Source organism: Prinia subflava, chromosome Z (assembly GCF_021018805.1).
Source record: "Prinia subflava isolate CZ2003 ecotype Zambia chromosome Z, Cam_Psub_1.2, whole genome shotgun sequence".
Lineage (NCBI taxonomy): Eukaryota > Metazoa > Chordata > Aves > Passeriformes > Cisticolidae > Prinia > Prinia subflava.
In genome coordinates, this window is record NC_086283.1 from 68238836 (window position 1) to 68248692 (window position 9857).

At 41.9% G+C, this 9857-nt stretch overlaps 1 protein-coding gene across 9 annotated transcripts in view; it reads right to left on the minus strand.

Annotated features, from left to right (window-relative positions):
* Positions 1 to 6479, minus strand: part of CSNK1G3 (casein kinase 1 gamma 3) — a 72684-nt gene extending 66205 nt beyond the window's left edge. For 5 of the 9 annotated variants that reach the window (XM_063422515.1, XM_063422519.1, XM_063422512.1 and 2 more), the window contains exon 1: positions 6297 to 6479. The gene's annotated coding sequence lies outside the window, so the exon portion shown is untranslated. The other 4 variants (XM_063422516.1, XM_063422514.1, XM_063422513.1 and 1 more) reach the window with 4 other exon arrangements.
* Positions 6480 to 9857: the final 3378 nt, after the last annotated feature.

The window sequence follows — 9857 nt, forward strand, 5'->3', positions numbered from 1 at the left end:
GGCAGTTACTTAACTACATTGATTTTAAATCAAAACAAAATTCTCAAGCACTAAAATGAGAAAATGTCAGCATGATGATGAGGATACTTGTGTGTAGTAAACTCTTGATGTAGTACTTAGGAAGATTAAGACAGAATCATTCCTCAAAAGCATCAAAGTTAACTAAACTTAGCTGTCTACAGATTAGGTTCAACACCCACACAGCCCCAGTGTAGTAATTTCACCTTGCTGGGTATCTTCCACATTTCCACAGAATTCCCAGGCCACCCTCTGATACATCTTCAGCTCTCTTTCTTCACAAAACCCCTTCTTTCTTCCCACATTAAAATGTTCCCTTCTTGCACACTGAGATGTTCTACTGCTTCCCTAGTACTACAGGTTGCAAGCTGAATAGCTCTCAAGCTACTACCACACAAAACATATCCTTCCTTCACCATGGTAATTGTTAATAAATATCTAGTATCTAAATTGTTTTTTATTAAGCTTATGGGAACTTATCTTCACAGGCATAACAACCCAAGCTTGGTTGAAACTGCGCTAAAAATTCTACATTTCTACAGGCAGCAAATGAGAGAGCTGCAGACCAAAAATACCCCATTTCCTTAAAAAAAACTAGCCTTCTTTTTCAGGAGAAAATTCAAAGTACAATCAACAGAATTTACTTAAAGGTGTCAAAATGTTCTACACGAAAACAAAGAATAGTGAATGCTGTTGGAAAAATTAAAAGCAAAGACAAGAGCATTTCTGCAAAGACATTTATCCCAGTTTGACAAAAGCTGAAGAGCAAATTTAGTTATTCTGTCTTCCTCATGTCTGTTGGAAAAACTCTGCCCTCCCTCTCTACTGTTAACCATAAATTCAAGCTTCATCATTTCTGCCCTCTCTCTTTATTGTCAATCATACATTAAAGTTTCATCATTGTTTTATTTCTCCAAATTTAAAGATGCCTCAGCCTACCATCAGCAAATGTTACACAGAAACTTTAATTGCCTGATACACTGAACAACTTGCTCCTGGAACATTGCAAGCAATGAATGAGTGCCAACTGAGGTGATCTTTCACAGAACCTAAAAGACATTCTATACTGAACTTCTCTGTTCAGTAAGAAGAAAGCATTGGCAAGGTGCAACTAAGAAAATACTAGTGGCTGAGGTTAGAAGTGCAACATGTCTCCCAAGACCCTTAAAGCAATCATGTCCCTGACTTCAGCCTCTATAGTATTACTTCATCCCCCAAGATTACTGCACAATTACTTAAGATTTAAGAAAGCTGTATTTTAATGGACATTATCTACATTTAAACTGACATCAAAAATATCAGTACTACATGAAATTAAATATGTTTTTCATTATAAGCTAGCAGAACTCCTTTAAAGCAACACTGAATACTTTTAAAGATTGTTTTATATCATTACATTAAAAAGCTGTTGAAAGATGTTAACAGTCATGTTAACTACTTCACTTCAGTTCAAATATAAAGACATAAAATGGAAAATACTTAGTGCTTAAATACACAAACGTACTCACAGGATTCTTCTACATGTAACAATACAGTTTTTAGATACTACTTTCTTCTAGGCTGCAGACATGTCCTATCCTGGACTAAATCACACCTTCCAGCATCACTAAGGTAACCTGCCAAGAAGCCCATGTTTTCAAAGCATTTTCTACAAAAATGCAGCCAACGCAGCTTTAAAAATTTAACAGATCCAACATTCACTAGGTATCTAGCACCTCAACCTCAAAGACAAACTCAACCAAAAAGAACAGTTTTAAAGGAACAATAGAACCTAAGTCTGAAATATGCAAAATGCAATTAGACAACTTTGATGGGTTAATACAATGGTTCTTCTCCTACTGCATGTGGCACACTACCTACTGCTCCCATTGCTCACCAGCCTCAGCACTCCCACACCTCAGTGAAGCCACTGCTCACTCAGAGTAACAGAAAGCTCACAAACTCAGTAACTCACCACTGAACAGAAGCTGAATCAACTCAGCGGAGGATACAAGAGACAGGATGGATAGCAAGAGTGGAGCTACAAAACTGCACAGCCAGAAATGGAGCAGGAGAATGCTCCACATTAGAGAGAAGGGCCTTCCCAACATCTGGCAGCACAGCCACCATGACAGGTGTTTCACATCCCTTCAAGGACACCACACCCCAGTGACCTCCAAACATAAACTGCCACCCAAACACCACCTTCAACTCTGCTCCTGCTGTTCCATCTACGTTCTGTTATGGCACAGGGTTTATTGAATAAAGAGCATGGCACCTCTCAAATTATTCAATGAATAATTGCAGAGAGTACAAGAAGTGACAAACCACATACTTCAAACTGAAATCTAGGCTCCACTTGTCATAAAACCTCTGGGTTTTTTGCCTACTGAGAAGGACTTCATCCTCCACTGTTGTGGTCCACATCCTGTGTCAATCAAAAATAACATCATTGAAACATATGGCTGATGAAGAGTATAAATTACTACCCAGGAAATCTGGTGGAAAATAAATTTACTTCTAGGAAAATGACATTAAATTTACTTAACTTAGTAATTTAATGACATTAAATTACTAAGTAACAGTTATTACAAAGTCTTGGTATGTTAAAAGCTAAGCTGGCTAGTAAGCTTACAGAGAAGATCCTAAAGCATAAGAGAAAACTGCTGTAGTCATATTAATGATGTTACACACAAAGTGAAATAAAGTAATGAACTTACTTGAATATGCAAATCTTACTTGTGTGTGTGTCATGGCATTCTGTGACCTACAGTTACCTGAGTAAACATTTGGGCAAAGACAGTTCTGATTGATCAGTATGTCTCCTCCCATTCCTAGCTCTACAGCACAAGCACCCGACACAAATGGCAAAAGAACTGTTTCAGCTTTTCATACCTACAGAGTATACTTATTTTGTACTAAATACCCTTTTTGAACAGCCAAATGGGGATTCTAATCTATCTTAAATTTAAAAGGTTTCCTTCACAAAGTCAAAAACACCAGATAAAGGAGGTGGTGAAGAGAAGGAAGCATAGATGTTAAAAATGTTCTCTGTAAAAGATAAGGAACACACAGTTCAATAAACATCCTCCAAGAATGCACTGATAAACACAACTGTTTTATATTCTAAAATTGTTGTATATTTAATATTATGTATTTACCACAAATATTTATATTTTAACATATATGTAATTTAATATATGAATATTCTCTGCCCCCCTTTTTTAGAAAGAAATCTTAAATTTAAGGGTTTGACTATATGATCTATAAAACACTAGAACTAAATAACACAGGTGAGCTAAATCTCATCAAAATAAATTATTGCATACTTTACTTCTAAGAATTTCAGAACTTCCTCTGAAAGTACTGCTTTCAGAAAACTCCCTAAGTAATCACAATTCAAACCAATTCCACAGCATGGATCAGTGTGTGATATCTCCTCTTCTACACCCTCCCTATGCCAAAGAGGAGACACCAAATTATGAGTGGCTTGCCTAAGATCACAGGGACAGATGTTCCCAGTCACTGTCTTTATCTGTGATCATCACCCTAGGTTATAACTACCTTCTCACTAGTCTGCTTTTATTTAAGCAACTATTTAGCTTAAACACACACGATTTTCTTCAGCTGTTTCAGACATAGCTTACAAACCTCCAGAACTCCAGTGACAATGTGTAGGAGGCTACTCAGAATTACACTTAGAAAAACAAGCACAGCAGCACCAGGTTTGATCTCATTGCACTGGTTCTGCAGCAGCAGCACTGAGGAAGCATTAAAATGCCTGCACAGCATGAAAAAAAAAAAAAACAATAATTACTTCAAAGTTACTTTTTTACCTTTTAATAGATCAGGGAAACAAATTACACAGAAGTCTCAAAACGTTTTTGAAAGAATGTTAAAGGCCCAGTGTACATTGGAAACATACCATTCCATTTACATTATTAAATGACTCTCAAGTATCACTGTCAGTTTTAGACCCTTTAAACACAGACCATAGCTGAAAAGGATTGTCCCACTCTTCCCTTAGGCATTGTTCAGTATTTTGTTCATACAACCTCAGATGAGGTATTAAGGGTTGACTGAGAGCCCTTGACATTAGTTTGCAGTAGCATCAGTGAGCTTAAACTGTGAAGGAATGTCAAACTTCATTACAACTTTGTTATTCCTGTGGTTTGTGTGTGTTTTTAATTACATTATTACTTTTACGTACAACATCCAAAAAAAAACCCACCAAAAAAGCAAAAAGAAAAGCCTGAGGAACAAGACTTAACTATGTTTTGTTTACAACAGACTGAAAAAAATGTTCAGCTGGAGAAAAGTTAGATAAAGACAGTTAACACAGCTGATAAGTACCCTGTTCTTTAGCAAGTTCTTTTTTGTAATTAGAAGATATTGGAGAACCACTGCCGCTTCCCTGTTCCTCATGTTCCATTTATTGTTGTCTCAAAGGCATAACTAAATTATTCTTAAACACCAGAAGACTTTCTAATCCTTTTTAAACAAATATTCAAGACAAGAATAAAAATGTTAGAAATATATGTAACTTTGATACTTCTAATCACAGAACCACTTAGCACAGTAACCAGTGAACCAAGAACAACTCTATTTCTATAGGACACACTTTGTAGATAGAGTAGAGACACTAAAATTTGATACAATGCATGAGCTTTAATAATGAAATTAATTATGAGACTATTAAAAACTGAAAAATCGCAACAGGATGTAAATTCAGTCTTGTTACTTGTACATAAAAGAGCTGGACAAGGGAAAAACTTTTCATAGATTCAGTTAATCTTGTCTTTAGGGGGAGAACAACCTCAGAAGGGTTAAGACATGGCCTGTCACACATTAATTCTCTTAACTAATCTTGAATATATTTATCTTGAACACACAGAAGAAAAAAAGCTCTACAGAAATGTGATGCATAAGAACTAGTACTCTAGATTCTGAAATTCATTAACATTTTATAAACCAATACATCTATTTGATGCAGAGTGGCAAAAGAGAAAGATTAATTTCATTAGCTGGAAGTCATTCTCAGCTGATGTAAATAGTCCACTGTTTGCCAGGTAATATCTCCATTTCAGGCCCGCACAACAAAATACCACTTTTTTCCATTGCAAATACTGTTTAACTGTTGAAATGTCTCAATTAAAAAGAATTGACAAACTGATATTGAGGTCCAGAGAGGACATGTCCTAAAATATAGTTAGCACAGAAACTTCTAACTCATCTTTTCCTATTAAAGCAAAATTGAATTACTACCATCTTGGATTTTAATATCCCAATGCAGCTCGGGATAAAATGTATTCATTAGACAAGTGGGTTCAGAAGTGTGAGTCTAAAGAGCAGGTAAGTTGTTTATCCTTACAAGCAGTCATAACCCAGGCAACAAGGCTTAATATGCTTAACAGTGTGCTTTACTTATAATCATGCTTAAGGACATGCACAGTATCTATTTCTAATTATGTATGCAGTTACAAATGACCTTAGCTACAAAATTCAGCAAGAAAAGAATCTTCGATTATATTCCAATTTCTTTTTACACAATGCAACTTCACCACTCACTAAGGGTGTACCAGTAAAATGAACAAGAATGCTTGAAAACAAGGTCTGTCCGAGTTTCATGGTGAATCACTGAAATATCACTTTTAGAGATTTTAATTAATCAAACTTAAAACCACTACATTCAGAGCGCGCCTATAAATAACTCCCTAAAAAGCAAAGTTAAAGGTAATAAAAAAAAAGAGCACTGGCAGCTCAGTTTGCCTCTAATCCGCTAATCTGCCAACCTAGCACAATCGCACTCCAGTAACCTGCATCCAAAGACCAGAAAAACAAATTTATTTGTTACTACAAACCCAGCTTGGTGCTCGGTCGGACCAAGCACCGCCAGAAGCACCGGCCAGACAGGGAACCCCACCGCCGCAAGCAACCCCTGCAGGAGAGGGCACTCCGAGGTCTCACAGCGACGGCTTCTGCCACCCGGGAGCGCAGCCACAGGGAGGCGACGGGCCCTCCCGGCGCCGGCCCGTCCCCGCCGGCAGCGCCAGCGCCCGCGGCTCCCGGCGTGCGCTCCGCCCGGCTCCCCGCAGGCTGCCGGCTGTCCCTCCCCTGGCCCGGGCGGCCGCCCTGGTCGCCGCCGCGTTCGCAGGGGGCTCTGCGGCCCCGCACGCCCCGCAGCCGCCAGGGAAAAGAGGAGGAAGGCAGTCCAAGGCCTCGGCCCACGGAGGTGCTTCGACAGCTACGACCGCCGCAAGAGCCGCCGCTCCGAGCGGCAGCTGGGGACAGCAACCTACCGGGGAGCCCAGGGGAGCGGGGCACAGGCCCGGCGTTCAGCCCTTCACCTCCGGGCACTGCTTTCCGACCCGCCCCGCCCCTGGCGCGCGGCTCCGAAGCGGGGCCGGGCGGGGCGGCACTCCGAGGCGGAGGGGAAGCGCTGCCGGCCCCCAGCGCCCGCCCCTTCCCACCGCGGCACTGGCTCCCGGGCGGGCGGGACGCGCAGCGCGCCGCTGGCGCGGGTGATTGACAGGGCGCGCCGGCCACTCGGCGGGCGGGAAGACAACGTCAGGTCGGTGCGGGGGCGGGGCTTGATGGTGGGCAGACCCGACAGCCAATGACGGCGAGGCGGGGCGGGGCAGCGCGGGGGCGGGGCCGCGCTGGCGGCGGCGTGCGGAGGGGCCCGGTGGGAGGCGCCCGGGCCGCGGCTCTGCTGCTCCTTTCATAACTCAGGGATCGGCCTCAGAGGAGGCCGCTGCGCGCCCGGCCCGGCTCAGCTGCGCCCCTCCCGCCTCAAGCCTCTCCTTGTAGGGACAAAGGTACCTGCTTAATATGTGAAGGGCTGGGCTCCAGGGATTGCTCTGTGCCCAGCGGCAGCTGAGTCAGTGTCAGACCGCAGCCGCGGGGCGCCTGGAACCGCAGCGCTCCTCCATCCACTGTTGGTGACAGCCCCCAGATGCCAGCAGCCTTCGCCGCCGGGCGGGTGGCGCCTGGCCGTTTCACAGAAATGCAGTGCCCACGTTGTGGCTCCTGGGGTTGGCAGCTGCCACACGTGGATGAGGTTACCCTGCCCGTCACACTGCATTCCCTGTCCTGTGTGTCCGTGCAGGAAGCTGGGAAATCAGAAGCCTGCTTTCACTTGATGTCTGCAAGAGCTGCCACGTAATTATTAGCAAAAAAAATACTTATAAATGGTATACAAAAGACTTTGTGCCAACACTCGTGCGAAAGAAAAGATCTTTACGCTCTTTTCTAGTTCTCCAGTCAGGAGAGTAGCATTTTAAAAACTTTGTCATTTGAGTATTGTTTAGGCCATTGAGAATCTAAGGCTTTATGTAAAAGTTTTACGTCGTTTATATTTTAATACATAAAAACAACTTTAAAAGTTTGTTAACTTGTTTTACAGTCATAAATATGGAGGAGAGAGGATGCTAAGGATAAGTGTTGGAGGTTCTGACAGATCTTGGAGTATTGCTTGTTTAAATAACTTTTTAGGTATAGTCAGTACATTCCAGAACATTCTAGAAGTTCTTGTAGAAAAAAGAATTAGAAGGACTATAGCTTCCAGAAACTTTCAGAAGTGCTTTGCTGAAGCTTCATTTCCTTGTTTCAGTAGACATTTAATTACTTTTGCCAAAAATCCTCCATAGGCAATCTGTGCTGTTAGTCCTGTGAAAAATATGGGATGTTAATTTGTGTTCTTATGGGTTATGGTATGTTAGAAATTATAAAAACCACTATATATATATGTTATATAAGAATGTAACCTTAGTTTCAGCCTGCCTTGGAATTCACTGAGGCAGGCACCACCCTGGAATTTCCATTTAGAAAAGAGACAAAGAATTTACGGGAAATCCTGGCCTTCTCTTTGGCATCAGAAAGAAGGACACATTAAGATACGCAATCAGTCCTTCCCCCATGGGCGGCAGAGCCATCATCGTCAAAATCTCCCGTTCACCCACGGGAAACCAGAAATTGACACCTTGCAACAGAGGGGGAAACTCCTTTCAGCTGGCCGAGACGACTATGAATTCGAATAACCAACCCTGGAAACAAAAGGACTATGGGGAAATCTTGTGCCAGAGGCGGAATAAAGTGTATAAAATCTGAGCCCCGAACAAGGCCAGTTTGTGAACTCAGGGGGAATGCCAGTGTGCCAGGTACTGCGTCCCTGTTCGCCCTTGACGATTCCCCGGGTCAGTCATCAACGTAACTCTGCTGGTGGGGGGGTTTGTTGACATTCTGTAATTCGATCCTTTTTAATAAACCAAAATTATATTTTTAATTGGACTACTGTATTGGCATTTATAACAATCCTATTAAGAAAGATCTTGGTGACATTTAACTGTGATCTTGCAATTTAGTTCCATTGATAATTGCCCTGTTCTCATGCTAAGTATTCTGCAGTGTGCTGGTATATAGAGCAGGCCTCGGGAACTCACTGTAGTCACTGTCGTTCATTCACAGAAATGTGTAACTGCTTGCACACCCTGTGCAGTACAGATTCACCTTCAGCAGTTCTCTCTTCCAGCAATTAATCTCAACTTCTCTAACATCAAAAGTGATGCATTCTTAGGACAGTACAGAGGGCTGATGTTCTGCTCTGACAGTGTCCCCTCTGTAAAAGATGCCTTAATCAAAAAGGACTGAGCATATACTTAGTTCCAATTAGTTTTGCAGAATCCTGATGGACACAAGCGTTCCACTCTCACAAGCAACTAAGCAGAGACAAAAACAAATCTTGCATTACTTTAATGCCAAGTTCATCTTGTACGATTCTCCTGAAATTTTCCATCAACTTGAATCAGAAATGGACACATATTCACAAGTACTGGTATTGGTTTTCCCAGCATTTTCTAAATACAGTCTCATAAACCAAACAATAAGTGCAGATTTTTTTTCAATGTAAAAGCTGTGGGACATTTTCCAGTTATGATTCGTACCTTAAAAAAAAACAATAGCTGTTAGTTCAACCCACAAAATTATTTAGTAACCTGTAATTCTAAGATTTTGGTGATGAACATAAGGCAAAAGGAAAAAGATGTCTTCCACATGTCAGAATTTACAGAAAGGTATATCAGTTTGGGGTAGTTAGAATAACAGCTGGGCTGCAGTGGAGAAAATCAATGACTGCTACACGTAATCTTAATCTTCAAGAACAACAGACACATACCATGCCGTATATCAAGTACATAAAACAGAAAAATTGTGCTGTGGCTTAAGCTTTATAGCGTTCTCATGGTTTAATCCCAGCCAGCCACCAAGCTCCAGGCAGCCACTCACTCTCTGCCCCACCAGTAAGATCAGGGAGAGAACTGGAAGATTAAAAGCCAGGAAAAATGTGGGTTGAGATAAATAATAAACCAGTTTAATAGGGAAAGCCACACATAAGCAAAGCAAAACAAGTAATTAATTCACTGTTTCCCATGTGCAGGCAGGTGTTCAGCCATCTCCAGGAAAGCAGGGCCCCATCACACTTAATGGTGACTGGGCAAGACAAACACCATCACTCCAAATATCCTCCCTTCTTTCTGCTTCAGCCAGATTTATATGCTGAGCATGGCACCACAAGATAGGGAATGTCCCTGTGGTCAGTTGGGGTCAGTTGTCCTAGCTGTGTCTCGTCCCAACTCCTTGTGGACCCACAGGCTACTAATGGTGAGAGTCAGGAAGCCAAGCAGCCACAAGCAACAGAGAAGGCTTTGACTCCTTGTAAGCACTCCTCAGCATTAACCAACTATACACATACTAAATACACGTGTTACCACACATAGTGTTTCCAGCGTGTGGAACACAAGTTTCCAAGTGTGAAACACAGCCTCATACTAGCTGCTGTGAAGAAAATTTATTGTCCCAGCCAA